Source organism: Marmota monax, unplaced genomic scaffold (assembly GCF_021218885.2).
Source record: "Marmota monax isolate L192 unplaced genomic scaffold, Marmota_monax_Labrador192_F-V1.1 WCK01_AAM20220418_F8-fsc00004, whole genome shotgun sequence".
Classification (NCBI taxonomy): domain Eukaryota; kingdom Metazoa; phylum Chordata; class Mammalia; order Rodentia; family Sciuridae; genus Marmota; species Marmota monax.
In genome coordinates this window covers 11,487,090-11,499,835 of record NW_026692881.1, presented here as the reverse complement: position 1 = coordinate 11,499,835, position 12,746 = coordinate 11,487,090, and the positions used below count along the sequence as shown (strand labels likewise).

Sequence of the window (12,746 nt, the reverse complement as noted above, 5' to 3'; positions counted from 1 at the left end):
TGACTAATAAACATATTTTTAAATGGTCAATATCATTACTTGTCAGGGAAATGCAAATCAAAACTACCATTAGATATCATTTCACCAAGGTTATAAAATGGCTATCATCAAAAAAAAACAAGGAAGCCAAAATAATCCCCACCATCACGACAACAAATAACAAATATTGGGAAGGTGTTGAAAAGAGACCCATTATACCTGTTGGTGACAGTTAATGTACATTAGGATAACCATTATGGAGAAGAGTTTAGAGTTTACTTAAATATAAAAAAAATAATAAATCTATCGTATGATCCAGGTGAGTAGCTTCTGATACATAAATGAAAGAAATGACATACACGTTCTGAAGAGATTCTGCATGTTCCTGTGAAACTACTCATAATAGCTAAGATGTTATATTAATGTAGGTGGCTATCAACAAATTAATAGATAAAGGAAATGTGTTATATATATATACAATGGAATCCATATTGAGCCATAAAGAAGAATGGAATCCTGCCATTTGAAGCAAAATAGAGAGAACTGGGGGGCATTATGGTATGAATGAAGTCAGAAATAGAAAGACAAGTATTGCATCTCATCATCTCTCTCATGTGTGGAAGTTGCAAAGAATGTCAACCTGGACACAGATCAGGGATTACTACAGATGGGAAAGGATGTGTGGTGGTGATGAGGATGGGAGAATGAGAAAGAGGATGTATTTGATCAATGTATGCTGTATGCATGTGTGGGAATATAATAGCAATCCTAAGTATAATAATATCTTGTTAATAAAAAGAATAATAAAAAAATATTTTTAATAAGGAAACAAACCCAGAAAAAATATATGTGAATAAAGCATAGAGCATTGGATAGGAGCAAACCATTTGAGTTCTATACTTTTCTGTCAGGCTCCTTTAAATGTTCCAGGGGTCTAAGCTTTCACAAAAATGTTTATTTTAGCTATAGAGTTGGAAGGTAATTTGGGAATCCGGGGAATTTCTTTGTATGTGTCATTCACTGGTAAAGTCAGATTTTTAGTCTTTAGTTTTTTGTTAATTTAGAAGAGAAATTTAAAAACATTGCAATCTGGATCCAAGCTGAAAATCAGAGACACTGTGAAAAATACTTCATGGCTCTGTAGAAAAGACAAGGAGAGGTAAGTAATTACCATAATCATGATTAACAAGACTTTACAGATGATATGCAAATCAATGGGAAAGCACAGATTAGTATAATTACTGGCTATTGTAGGCACTGGCCTTGGAAGAAACCCTGAGCATGTGAGACAGTGGAAAGTGACTGGACAACCACTGTCCAATTCAGGGAAAGCACACATCACTTGCTTAAGCCCCACAGGGTCTAAGGAGGATGTTCTAACCATGTCCAATGGACAATGGTGAAGGCTGTGGAGTGGGAGAAACCCTGCTCTTTGACTCTTAAGAAAACAGATCTCTAAATCTTGTGTCTTCATGATGCAATAATGGAAAACAGGAATAAAGCTGGTCAGAGTAGGATATGACCTTTTACACCCACCATGCATGCCCACTCATGCCTGTGCACAGGCAGCCCAGACTAATAATCTCTCGCTCTCTGCTTCAAATCATCCCTCCTCCACAAGAAGGCTGACAGGACAAAATGTGGAACTACATCCAAGGGCTTTAGTAGAGAGGACATCAGTCTGTAAAGACAGTGATAATCAATCACCCACATTTGGTTTTCCTCAGCTCCTCCTCTAGGCAGCGGGCTTCCTCTTGAACACAGTCTTCAATGTTCCTCTTCCTCATCCTAAAACTCCACAGAATCATGACTGACAAGTGCCTCATCTCTTTACATCTGTTTCCATTACTTAAAATGATTCCTAAAAGAGGGGAATACAAACTAGGAGTGAGATCCCAGATGAGGCAGAGGAAGCTGATGAGTGGCAGGCAAAAGCTGGCCCAGCTTAGCCTTAGGAGATCTCCAAGTCTCTTTTTTCTGGGCTTCTCATGCCCATCACCACTACCTGCTACCCCATGCACATGCACCCTTACCAAGTCATTTATTAGCTCTTTCTAATACTGGGAAACTGCCTCTTCCAGAAAACTCCTCTCCAAGGTCAACCAGGGCTTCCCTCACAGCTTCATATCCATGCAACACCACAGTCGGCTTCATGCCCAAATACAGAGTGAACACAGGGCCTTAGACTTTTGACAACTGGAAATGGGAAACAAAATCCAAATATTAGCCAAAGACATCAGTATTGGACCTATGTATTTTGAATGATTCACACTGTTATTCAGATTATTCTCATGGTACTTGTGTTATTGCTGCCATATGAAACTTCAAATCTGGATTTTGTTAAAAACATGATGGTGATTATAGCTGTCACTTATGGATGGTCTCTGATGTGCCATGCCTGGGTCAGGCAAATGACATCTATCCTATTAATTATAATTCTCACATCAATGCACTTAGAGCAGTTTATTTGTTCCATTTTACATGTAAAGGAAATTAAATCAGAGAATTACAAACTAATTTTGAGTCTACCAATAAACAGAAGACCCAAATTCAAACCTTTATTTTGTCAAATTTGGAAGCATGAACAATACATGGGTCCCCAGTGCCACCCACCATTGCACCAGTACCCAGGTGATTTCTTCCAGGTCATTAGAGATTTTGATTAAGCCCACAATGAGTACTGGAAATCTTTATTTTTTAAAAGTGGCCCCAGATGATCTTAACACTCATAGATTGAGACCACAGGTATCACTAACACAAGAAGAAAGTGAGTACTAGGGTGGCAGTGCCAGGCCATGCAGCATCTCATGGAAGAACAATTTCTCTCACCCTGAAGCAATTCATAGGGTACAGACTGCAGCCTTGTGCAAACCCACAAGGATTCTGTTATCATCCCATGGACCCTGAATGGTTAATTCTTCCTTCTATCATACTGACTTTTAGTACATGATTTTCTTCTTATTATCAGCTTTATTGAGGTATAAGTATATATTTGGAGCATAATATGATTTTTTAAACTTATGTATGCATGAAAAATAATTCCAACAGTCAAGCTAGTTAAAATATCCATCACCCCAGTGTTCACATTTTCACGTGTGTGTGGTGAGAACACATTGGCAAATTTGGGGTATAAGATACATCATTATTTACTGTTGTCACCATACTGTGCCTTAGGTTCCTAGTGCTTATTCATCTTATAACTGAATGTTTGTGCTCTTGGACCAACATCTCACCTTTTCCCCCACATCACATCACCTAATATCCACCACTCTAGTCTCCATTACTATGAGTTTGAGTCATTTTGTTTTATAAGATTCCATATGTAAGTGGGATCATGCAGTTATTTCCCTCAGCATAAAGTACTCAGGCTCATTCCATGTTGTTCTAATTAGTAGAAGGTCCTTCTTTTTAAATATACATGAGAGTATATTTTGACATATTACATTATACACAGAGTATAACTTATTCTAATTAGGATCCCATTCCTGTGGTTGTACTTGGTGTGGAGTTACACTGCTTGTGTATTCATACGTGAACATAGGAAAGTTATGTCCAGTTCATTCTTCTGTCTTTCATACTCCTATTCATCTTCCATTCTCTCCATTCCCCTTTGTCTAATCCAATGAATTTCTATTCTTCCCTCTCTCTCTCATTGTGTGTTAGCATGCTGAGAGCCATAGCCAAGTAGGAATGACGCATGGCAATTTACTCATCAGCCTACCCAATGTTGCTTAGAGGGAGGACTCTCCATTGTGGAAATGGGCTTGCCTTGGACCCAGGTAATTTGCAGTGACATTGCATGAATGTTTGAGAAAGGTGACCCTGCTCAAGGACCAGGGTGGATCCGGGTTTAGGGCGGTTCCAGGTGGATCCTACTGGGAATAGGGCGTATCCTGCTGCCTCAGGCACCCGCTCCTTGAGTTCCCTTTGAGTTCTCGAGGGGTTCTGAGAGTATTTGGGACTCAGAGCCGGTGGAGGGAAAATTTTCCCAGAATGTGCGTGTAGAGTGCCAGTGAGAGTTCGGGAATAAAGAATTGCTGTTTGAATCTACAAGGCGGTGTGGTGGCCCGGTTATTTTGTGCCCAGCCAGACTCGGCATTAGCATCCATATATCAGAGAGAACATTCAACCTTTGATTTTTGAAGACTGGTTTATTTCACTTAACACAATTGTCTCCAGTTCCATTCATTTACCAGCAAATGCTCTAATTTCATTCTTCTTTAAGGCTGAGTAATATTGCATTGTGTGTATAAACACTACATTTCCTTTATTCATTCATCTGTTATAGGGTACATTGGCTGGTTCCATAGATTGGCTATTGTGAATTGAGCTGCTATAAACATTGATGTGGCTGGATTACTGTATTATGCTGATTTTTAAGTCCTTTGAGTCTAAACCGAGGATTAGGATAAATGGTGATTCCATTGTAGTTTTCTGAGGAATTTTCACACTGATTTCCAGAGTGGTAGCACCAATTTGCATTCCCATTAGCAATGTATAAGTATACCTTTTTCCCACATCCTTGTCAACATTTACTATTACTTTATTTCTTGGTAATTGCCATTCTGAATGAAGTGAGATGGAGTCTCAGTGTAGTTTAAATTTGCATTTCTCTAATTTCTAGAGATGTTGAAAATTATTTTTTATATATTTGTTGATGATTGTATTTCTTCTTCTGTGAAATGCCTCTTCAGTTCCTTTGCCCATTTATTGATTGGGTTATTTGTTTGGTTTTTTAGTTTTTTGGGTTAATTTTTTTGAGTTGTTTATATATATATATATATATATATATATATATATATATATATATATATATATATATTAAATATATATATATATTAAATATATATATATATTAAATATATATATATATTAAATATATATATATTAAATATATATATATATATATATATATATATATATATATATATATAATGTCCTTCTTTATTGATGTTGAATAAAATTTCATTTTTTGGAGTACAGATGCTTGTTTTATTAGTTATACATAATATAAAGCTTCTTTTGATGTTTATACAAGTATTGAATACAATTTGTTCTAACTCATTCTCTACTACTTCTCCTTTCCTTTCCTCCTCCTGCCTCTGTTCCCTTCTCTCTACTATATTGATCTTTCTTCTTATTATTTGCATTTTTAAAAATTATTGCTTTGTGCATATACATGAAGGTAAGATTCAGTGTAGTATATTCATACATGTACATAGGTAAGATTGGTCAGATGCATTCCACCATTTTTTGTTTTCCCCTCCCTCCTCCCTTCTCCTCAATCACCTTCCTCCATTCCACTGCTCTCTTTTCCATTTTCATGAAATTTCATTTCAAGAAATGAAATTTTCATTTCCTCCCCCCTTATTTTGGTCTAGCTTCTGCATATCATAAAAAACATTTGAACTTTGTGTTCATGAGTGTGGCTTATTTCACTTAGCAGAGGGTCTCCAGTTACACCCATTTACCAGTGAAAGCCATAATTTTATTCTTCTTTACGGCTGAAAAATACTCCATTGTATATAGATATAAAATGTTCTTTATCCAGTCATCGATTGACAGGCATCTAAGTTGTTTCCATATCTTGGCTATTGTGAATTTTGCTGCTATAAACATGGAAGTAGATAAGGCTTTGCCTTCCTCCATTACTACACAGGTGAAACATTCTCAGCAGAACCGAGGAAGATCCAATCTCAGAGAACTGAAGGGGAAGAACTTGAGAAATAGTGTATCCTCTGTCCTCCAGTCACTCCCAGATGGAACCACTTCTGTTGCTGTTCAATGTGTCCTTGTCAATATGACTTCTGAGGAAGAAAACATGAAATAAATCCCATTCATAAAACCTACAATAAAATGATAAACTATTGAGGAATAAATCTAACCAAGGAAGTGAGACATCTTTATGTTTTCACAAAACACTGATGAAGGAAATTGAAGAAAATGCACAAAGAAGGAGAGAGAGAAAAATAGAAATATCTCTAATATTCATGTATTGGAATAATTTGTACTATTAAAAGGACTATGAAACTCAAAGAAATTTAAGGATTCAGTACAATCCCCATGAAAATCCCAGTGGATTTTTTTACACAACTGGAAATAACAGCCTTAAAATTTGAATAAATGCATAGAAGACCCTAAATAGCTAATAACCTCTTGAACAAAAGGAACAAAGCTAGAGGCATCCTAATTCCTAATATCTAGACACACTACAGAGTGTTAGTAAGCAAAGCAGCATGAAACTTAAAAAAAAAATGAAAAAGGTAAAATAGACAATGGAAAGAATAGAGATCCCAGAAATAAATTCAATATGTGTCAAAGTCATTAAAGGAAGATCTGATGCTCTAAAACTGCTGGAAGAATATACAGGGGAAATTCCACAAGACACTGACAGAAGCAATATTTTTCATATATGACCCCAAAGCATGGGAAACAGAAGCAAAAATGCACAAATGCATTACATCAAACTAAAATTATTATACATCAAAGTGAGCAATCAACAAATTGAAGAGACAACATATAGGATGGGATAAAATATTTGCCATATATTCATTTGACAAAAGATTAATATCCCAAATATATAAAAAACTCAAAAAAATAAAACTAAAAACAAGTGGTCCAAGTGAAGAATGAAAAAATTATCTAATGGACAATTCTCAAAAATGCCCAACACATATGAAAAAATGGTCAGTATCATTAGCCATCAGGAAAATAAAAATTAAAAACTATAATATGATGTGAAATCCCTCCAGTTATAATGACTAACATTAAAAAAACAAAAAGCAAATAAATCAATAGCAACAACAGTAATAGAAGCTCAAAAACCATAAAAACGAATTTTTGATAGAATGTGGAGAAAAGGGAAGTCTCATGCATTATTAGGAGAAATGTAAATTACTATAGCCAATATAAAGACAGTCTGGAGGTTTCTAAAAAATTATAGATCTACCATACGACCCCAAGTGGTGTGGTCAGCTTTTCTGTTACTATGACCAAAATACCACACAACAACTTAGAAGAGGAAAAGTTTATTTTGCCTCACAGTATCAGATGTTTCAGTCCAGATAGCCAACTCCATTGCTCTGGGTTCAAGGTCAGGCAGAAAATCATGGAGGGATGGTTCTGGCAGAGGGAAGCTGCTTGCCTCACGGTAGCAAGTAATCAGAGAGAAAGAGAGAGGAAGGGGTCACCCCCAACGACCCACCTCCTCCAGTCAACCCCACCTGCCTACAGTTGCCACCCAGTCCATTCAAACTAGGATGCACTGAGTAGGATTCTGCTCTCACAAACCAATCATTTCATATTCCTGCATTAAAACAAGAGCTCTTGCTCTCTCTAAGGGGTGAATAGACAAAAAAGAAAAGAATTGCTAGCTGGCATCCTCTTCCATAGTTTCAATTAACTGCATTGGAATAATTCTTTCATTTTTGATTTAAGAATTTTTTTGCTTATTTTTTTTGCTTTATGTGCTACTTAGTTTGTATATGTATGTGTATCTCCACAATTTTATCCCTTTTTCATTTTTTATGACTTTTTTATTATCATTTTGTTATTTTGCACTGTTTTATTTTTTGAGGGTTAGTGGATTTTTTGGTCATTTTTTTTTCTTATTACTCTTTCTCCCACTTTATCTTTCTAGAAACCAGATACCCTTATTCTTTTATTTTTTTCCTTCCTTATGGCCTTACTTGTTGTTTATTGCTTTCTTTCTTTTCACCTTTTGAATATTTAAAACTTTCTTTTGTCTTCATAACCCATTTTCTTTTTTCTTAATTATTATATTTTTAAAATCTTTTGAACAAATTCATTGTATAATCTCCACCCCCACCATACATGTTGCACTTATTAGTACTCTGGACACCATAATTGACATCTGGTGTTTACTATAATGCTATATCTGGATTACTGTTTTTTCGCATTGCTGTTGTTAATAGTTGATCCCAGTATTCTTGTTTGTGTTTGTGGTTATTTGTGTCATAGATGCATAGTATGCATTTATTTTTTTAAAAAATCTGAATATTGTTTTGTTACTCTTGCTTATTTCCTTCTTTTCTCTGTGGTGCTGGAAATCTAGTGTGACACTACAGGTTCACAGAGCTGATACTTTACTGCTGAGTTAATACCCAATCAGCTAAGAGAGAGTGCACTTTGTTCTACCTAGAACTTAACTCCACTCAAATATCAGCAAAATTTCAACAAAAAAAGAAATAGGAAATAATTGTACATTATGAGGATTCAAAAGAACAAGTTTTTAAAAATTAAAAAATGGACAGGCCCCAAGTAGAAAAGACTAGGGTGAGTCTAAGGTCCTACTAATGGACATTTACTCTAAAAGCAACAACAGAAATAACACAAGAATCATGGACACCACATACATAAAGGACCTCAACTTAGATTGCTCCCACACCCTTTTGGAACATCCAGAGTTTTGAAGTCTAGAAGAGCAATCACAGAGGATATTCTACATATACCCTTATGTGTACAACACAAATGCCCACCCTACCAGAAGGACCATACAGTCTTGTGAAAACTGCAGAGAAGGAGATCCTCAAGTTCTGACAAAATATATGTTTTATTAAAGTAAACTAATCATCACCAAAGAACTTCCACATCTAGTCCATAGCTGGGGTGGGGACTGAGTCTCCTTCCTTGCACTTTCCCCCCCCAACATGGTTACTTCCCCACACACACAAACTCTCAGGCCATGATTCCCTCTGCCCAGCCTCTGCCCATCTGTCCCTCACCAGCTCCCCTGTGATTTCACTCCAGTGCTGAGTACCAGCCGGGCCCCCAACAGCAACCCCAGCCCCTGGAAGCAGAGAAAATGGAGCAGGAGAGAGGAGATCCAAGCCAATGTGTGTTAGAGAGAAAAGGAGGAGGGAGATGAGGAGCAAACGAGGGAGGCTGGGAGAGGGACATAATCATTGATTTTTTAAAATAAACATTGAGTTAAATCATTGCAGCATCCACTGATCAAAATGGGGATCAGAAAGATTTGGTTTTTTGAACTTTAGAATTTTCAACTACCAAAATCTAGATAAACTCTTTATCCAGGACACAGAAAAGCAATAATTTGCTGTGTCACTTACAGAGCTTTCGATTCTAAACCAACAAGTTCTGGCTCTGAATCTGATAGAACCATACGCTCTTGTTTTGGACAAAATAAACTTAGATGCTCATTAGCTCATTCACTTTATTCCCCATGAGATTGTTGTGGGATTCTCACACAAGAGACAGGGTGTCATTCAGCAAAAAGCAGTGTTTATTAGTGCCAGCATCGGCCTAGTGGCTTCATATCCAAAGGCTGATCCCTGAAAGAAGGAGTTGCCTTTATGTATCTCTTGTTACTTCCTCTTTTACTTGCCAGCTCTTTTTCACCCATGCAAGGTAATACACATTCTGATTGTGCATTCTATTTCTACAGTAGAGTGTTGCAACAGTGTTACAACATTGTGGAATGTGGACATTCATACTGATAGTGCCTTGTTATTTTTCCTTTGTTCTGAGAAAGTCCCTACCACAAGATGAGCATCTCTACTATCTTCCTTTAACCCAACAGGCAATAGCCTGACCCTTTCTCTCTTTATAGAAACAAACAATAACCCAGCACACCAAAAAAAGCACTATTGATAAGGGCGTTATAGCAATAAACTTTCACATCAAAAAATATTGATGTTTCTAATAAATAACCTAATGAGAGTTCATAACCCACTTGAATCAAATGTATGAAAGATGATATGTCAAGAGCTTTGTAATGTTTTGAACAACCAATAAAAAAAAATAACCTAATGGAGCATGTCAATAACCTGGTGACATAAAAGCAAACTAAACAAAATTAATAGAAGGAAAGAAATGAGAAAGAACCCAAAGAAATGAGCAAAATAGAGATTAAAAACACAAAATATCAGTGAAACAAAGTTTTTATGATAACATTATATACCAACATTTAGTTAGGCTTAAACAAAGAAAGAACACACACAAAATGAAATCAATTATAAAAAGAAGACATTACAACTAAATATCAGAGAAATGTAAAACACTATTGAAAGTACTTCAAAAACTATGAAACAAAAGGTAACTCCTAGAGAAAATGGATGAATTTCTGAAGACAGAAAACCAAGCAAAATTGAAGTATGAAGATATAAAAAGCACACCAATAACAAGATGTTAATTTTAATCAATAATAAAACTTCTCCCAAGAAATAAAATGCTGGGATTGGATGGAGCTAATGCTGAAATTTATCAAACATTTATAGAAAAATTAACAAAAATTCTTCTCTTGCACATCTGGTCAACTGATGCTCAAAGAAAGTACTAACAACATACATGGGGAAAAGAACATTCTCTTTAATATACTTTTTAATAATCTATAAAAACTATATATTCACATGCAGAAGATGTAAACTTGATCCCCATCTCTCATTCTGTACAAAATAAACTCAAAATGGGTCAAAGATAAAACTATAAGTCCTGAAACTGAAACTACTAGAAGAAAACATAGCAGAAACTCATCAAGACATTAGTAGAAGCAATGTTTAGGCTATTTTGTCAGGGGGACAGTTGTTTGCTTGGATGTCTGGGTTTTGTTTTCTATTTGTTTATTTGGTTTTTGGTTTTGGATATGGCTTCCAAAGCACAAGAAAGAAAAGCAAAAGGATTACATCAAATTAAAATCCTTCTGCACACTGAAGTAAACAATAAATAGAATCAAGAGACAACATACAGGATTGGAGGATGTACTTACCCATTCTTTAAAAGACAAAAGATTGATATCTAAAATATATGAACAACTCAGAAAGTTAAAACAAAGGCAAAAAACGAGGTAAGTAACTATTGTGGGTTGGCCAGCACCCTGCTAGGGTGATTTTTGTCCTGCTCAGAAGGGGATAAGACACCTGAGAAAATGAAAGTCTGAAATGGTGAAGAATAAAGAGTCAGAGCCAGGAAATGGTTTTAAAGGAGAAATGGATCACCTGATTTTTTTTTTCAGCTCATACAGGAGCTGGAACAGGATGAACTAGAAAAAGGTTCCTGGTCCATTATTTAAGAGAGTACATCAAAGGCTTTCAGCGGGAAAAGTCTTGCTTCTCTGTATGACAGGGGACTTGCAGCAAACAAATTGATTGGCACTTTGGCAAACTATACCCAACTCAGAGACATTGTGTGTCTACGTGGCTGCTAAAGATCACCCCAAGTCCATGCATTGCTGAACTTGGCAGAGTTAGGTAGGAATTTCACATGTACTGGGTGATCTCACCAGTAGGAGTGCCACTGTAAGTTCCCAGATACCAGACTTTGCCATCTAATGACTTCAATGCCATTAGTTCACACACAGTTCATGGGTGGCTTACATCAAGTTTTACATATGGACAAGTGATTTAAACAGACACTTCTCAAAAGAAGAAATTCAAAAGACTTATATATGAGAAAATGTTCAATGTCGTTAACCATTAGGAAAATGCAAATCAAAACCATAAAAGATATTATCCTCACCCCATTTATAGTAGCTATTACAGGTTTTTTAAAAAAAAGTGCCACCAAAAACAAAAACAGGTATTTGGAAATGAAATGGAAAAGCTTACATTCCACGCATATATGATTATGTCAAAATGTACCGCACTATTATGCATTACTCTAATGGCACTAGTAAAAACTTTTTTTAAAATTCTGGAGAGGATGAGGAGAAAAGGGAATATTTTCCTGGGAAATGAAAATCTGTATAGCCATCATAAAAAATAGTGGAGACTCCTCTAAAAAACAAATAAAACAATAGATCAACTATGTGACCCAGGTATCTCACTTTGGGGGCGGGGAAGGAAACTAAAATCAGCCAAAGGAAATAAAAATCAACATTCTAAAGAGAAAACTTCAAGTCTAGACTTATTGTGGCAATTTTCACAATAACTAACTTACAGAAACATTTCAGCTGCCTGTCATTAGATGAGTGGTTAAATAAAATGTGATACATGTACGATGCTATACAATTCAGGTATAAAGAATGAAATTCTGTAACTTGCAACAAAATGGACAGAAGTGGAAGACATTATGTTTATTAAATTAAGTAAATAAGCCAGGCATAGAAACACAAGTAGTGTCTAATCTCTGCCATATGTAGAAGCAAAGAAAAGTTCAACTTGAATGCAAAATGGTGATTACTAGAGGTTAGGTAAGGTGAGAAGGAGGGGAGGGTGATAAAGAGATGTTGGATTTGATTAGTGCATGCTGTTTGTATGTGATAAAGTAGCACACTGAACCCCATTATTATATACAAATAATAAACATTAATAAAAATTTGGAAATTGGAGAATCCCAGTTTATTAGCAACAGAAAGAATATCAAAGATGTGCTCTCTTATACTCTATATTAAATAATAAGGAATTGGTGACTTGGATTCATTCCACTTTTCTTCCTTTTTCCTGACACTCCTTCTTTCTCTCAATCCCCTTGTCATACCCCATTGATGTCGGAATAACTTTCAGTTTACAGCTAGCAGCTAGCAGCTATGAGCAGCTCGGAGTACTTGAAGAATCTACCCTGGTTCAGGCCTCATAGGAGCACGTGCAGAATGGGATGCCCTGCAGCCGTTAGTGAAACCACATCCTTAGCACTTGTGGTTAGTGTTGCCAACCTGCCAGGCCAGGAAACTGATAGCCAGAAGCTTCAACATGGAACTTCTAACTTAGAAACCCCCTCCCCTAGGGGACAAAGACCCTTCCTGATGATAGCAATATTTAGAGCATCCTCATAGTGTGGTTATGTGATAATAG

General features: G+C 36.1%; 1 pseudogene; it reads right to left on the bottom strand.

Annotated features, from left to right (window-relative positions):
• LOC124096348 (cytochrome P450 2C9-like) overlaps positions 1 to 2,595 on the bottom strand; it is a 33,322-nt pseudogene extending 30,727 nt beyond the window's left edge.
• Between the last annotated feature and the right edge of the window lie 10,151 nt (positions 2,596 to 12,746).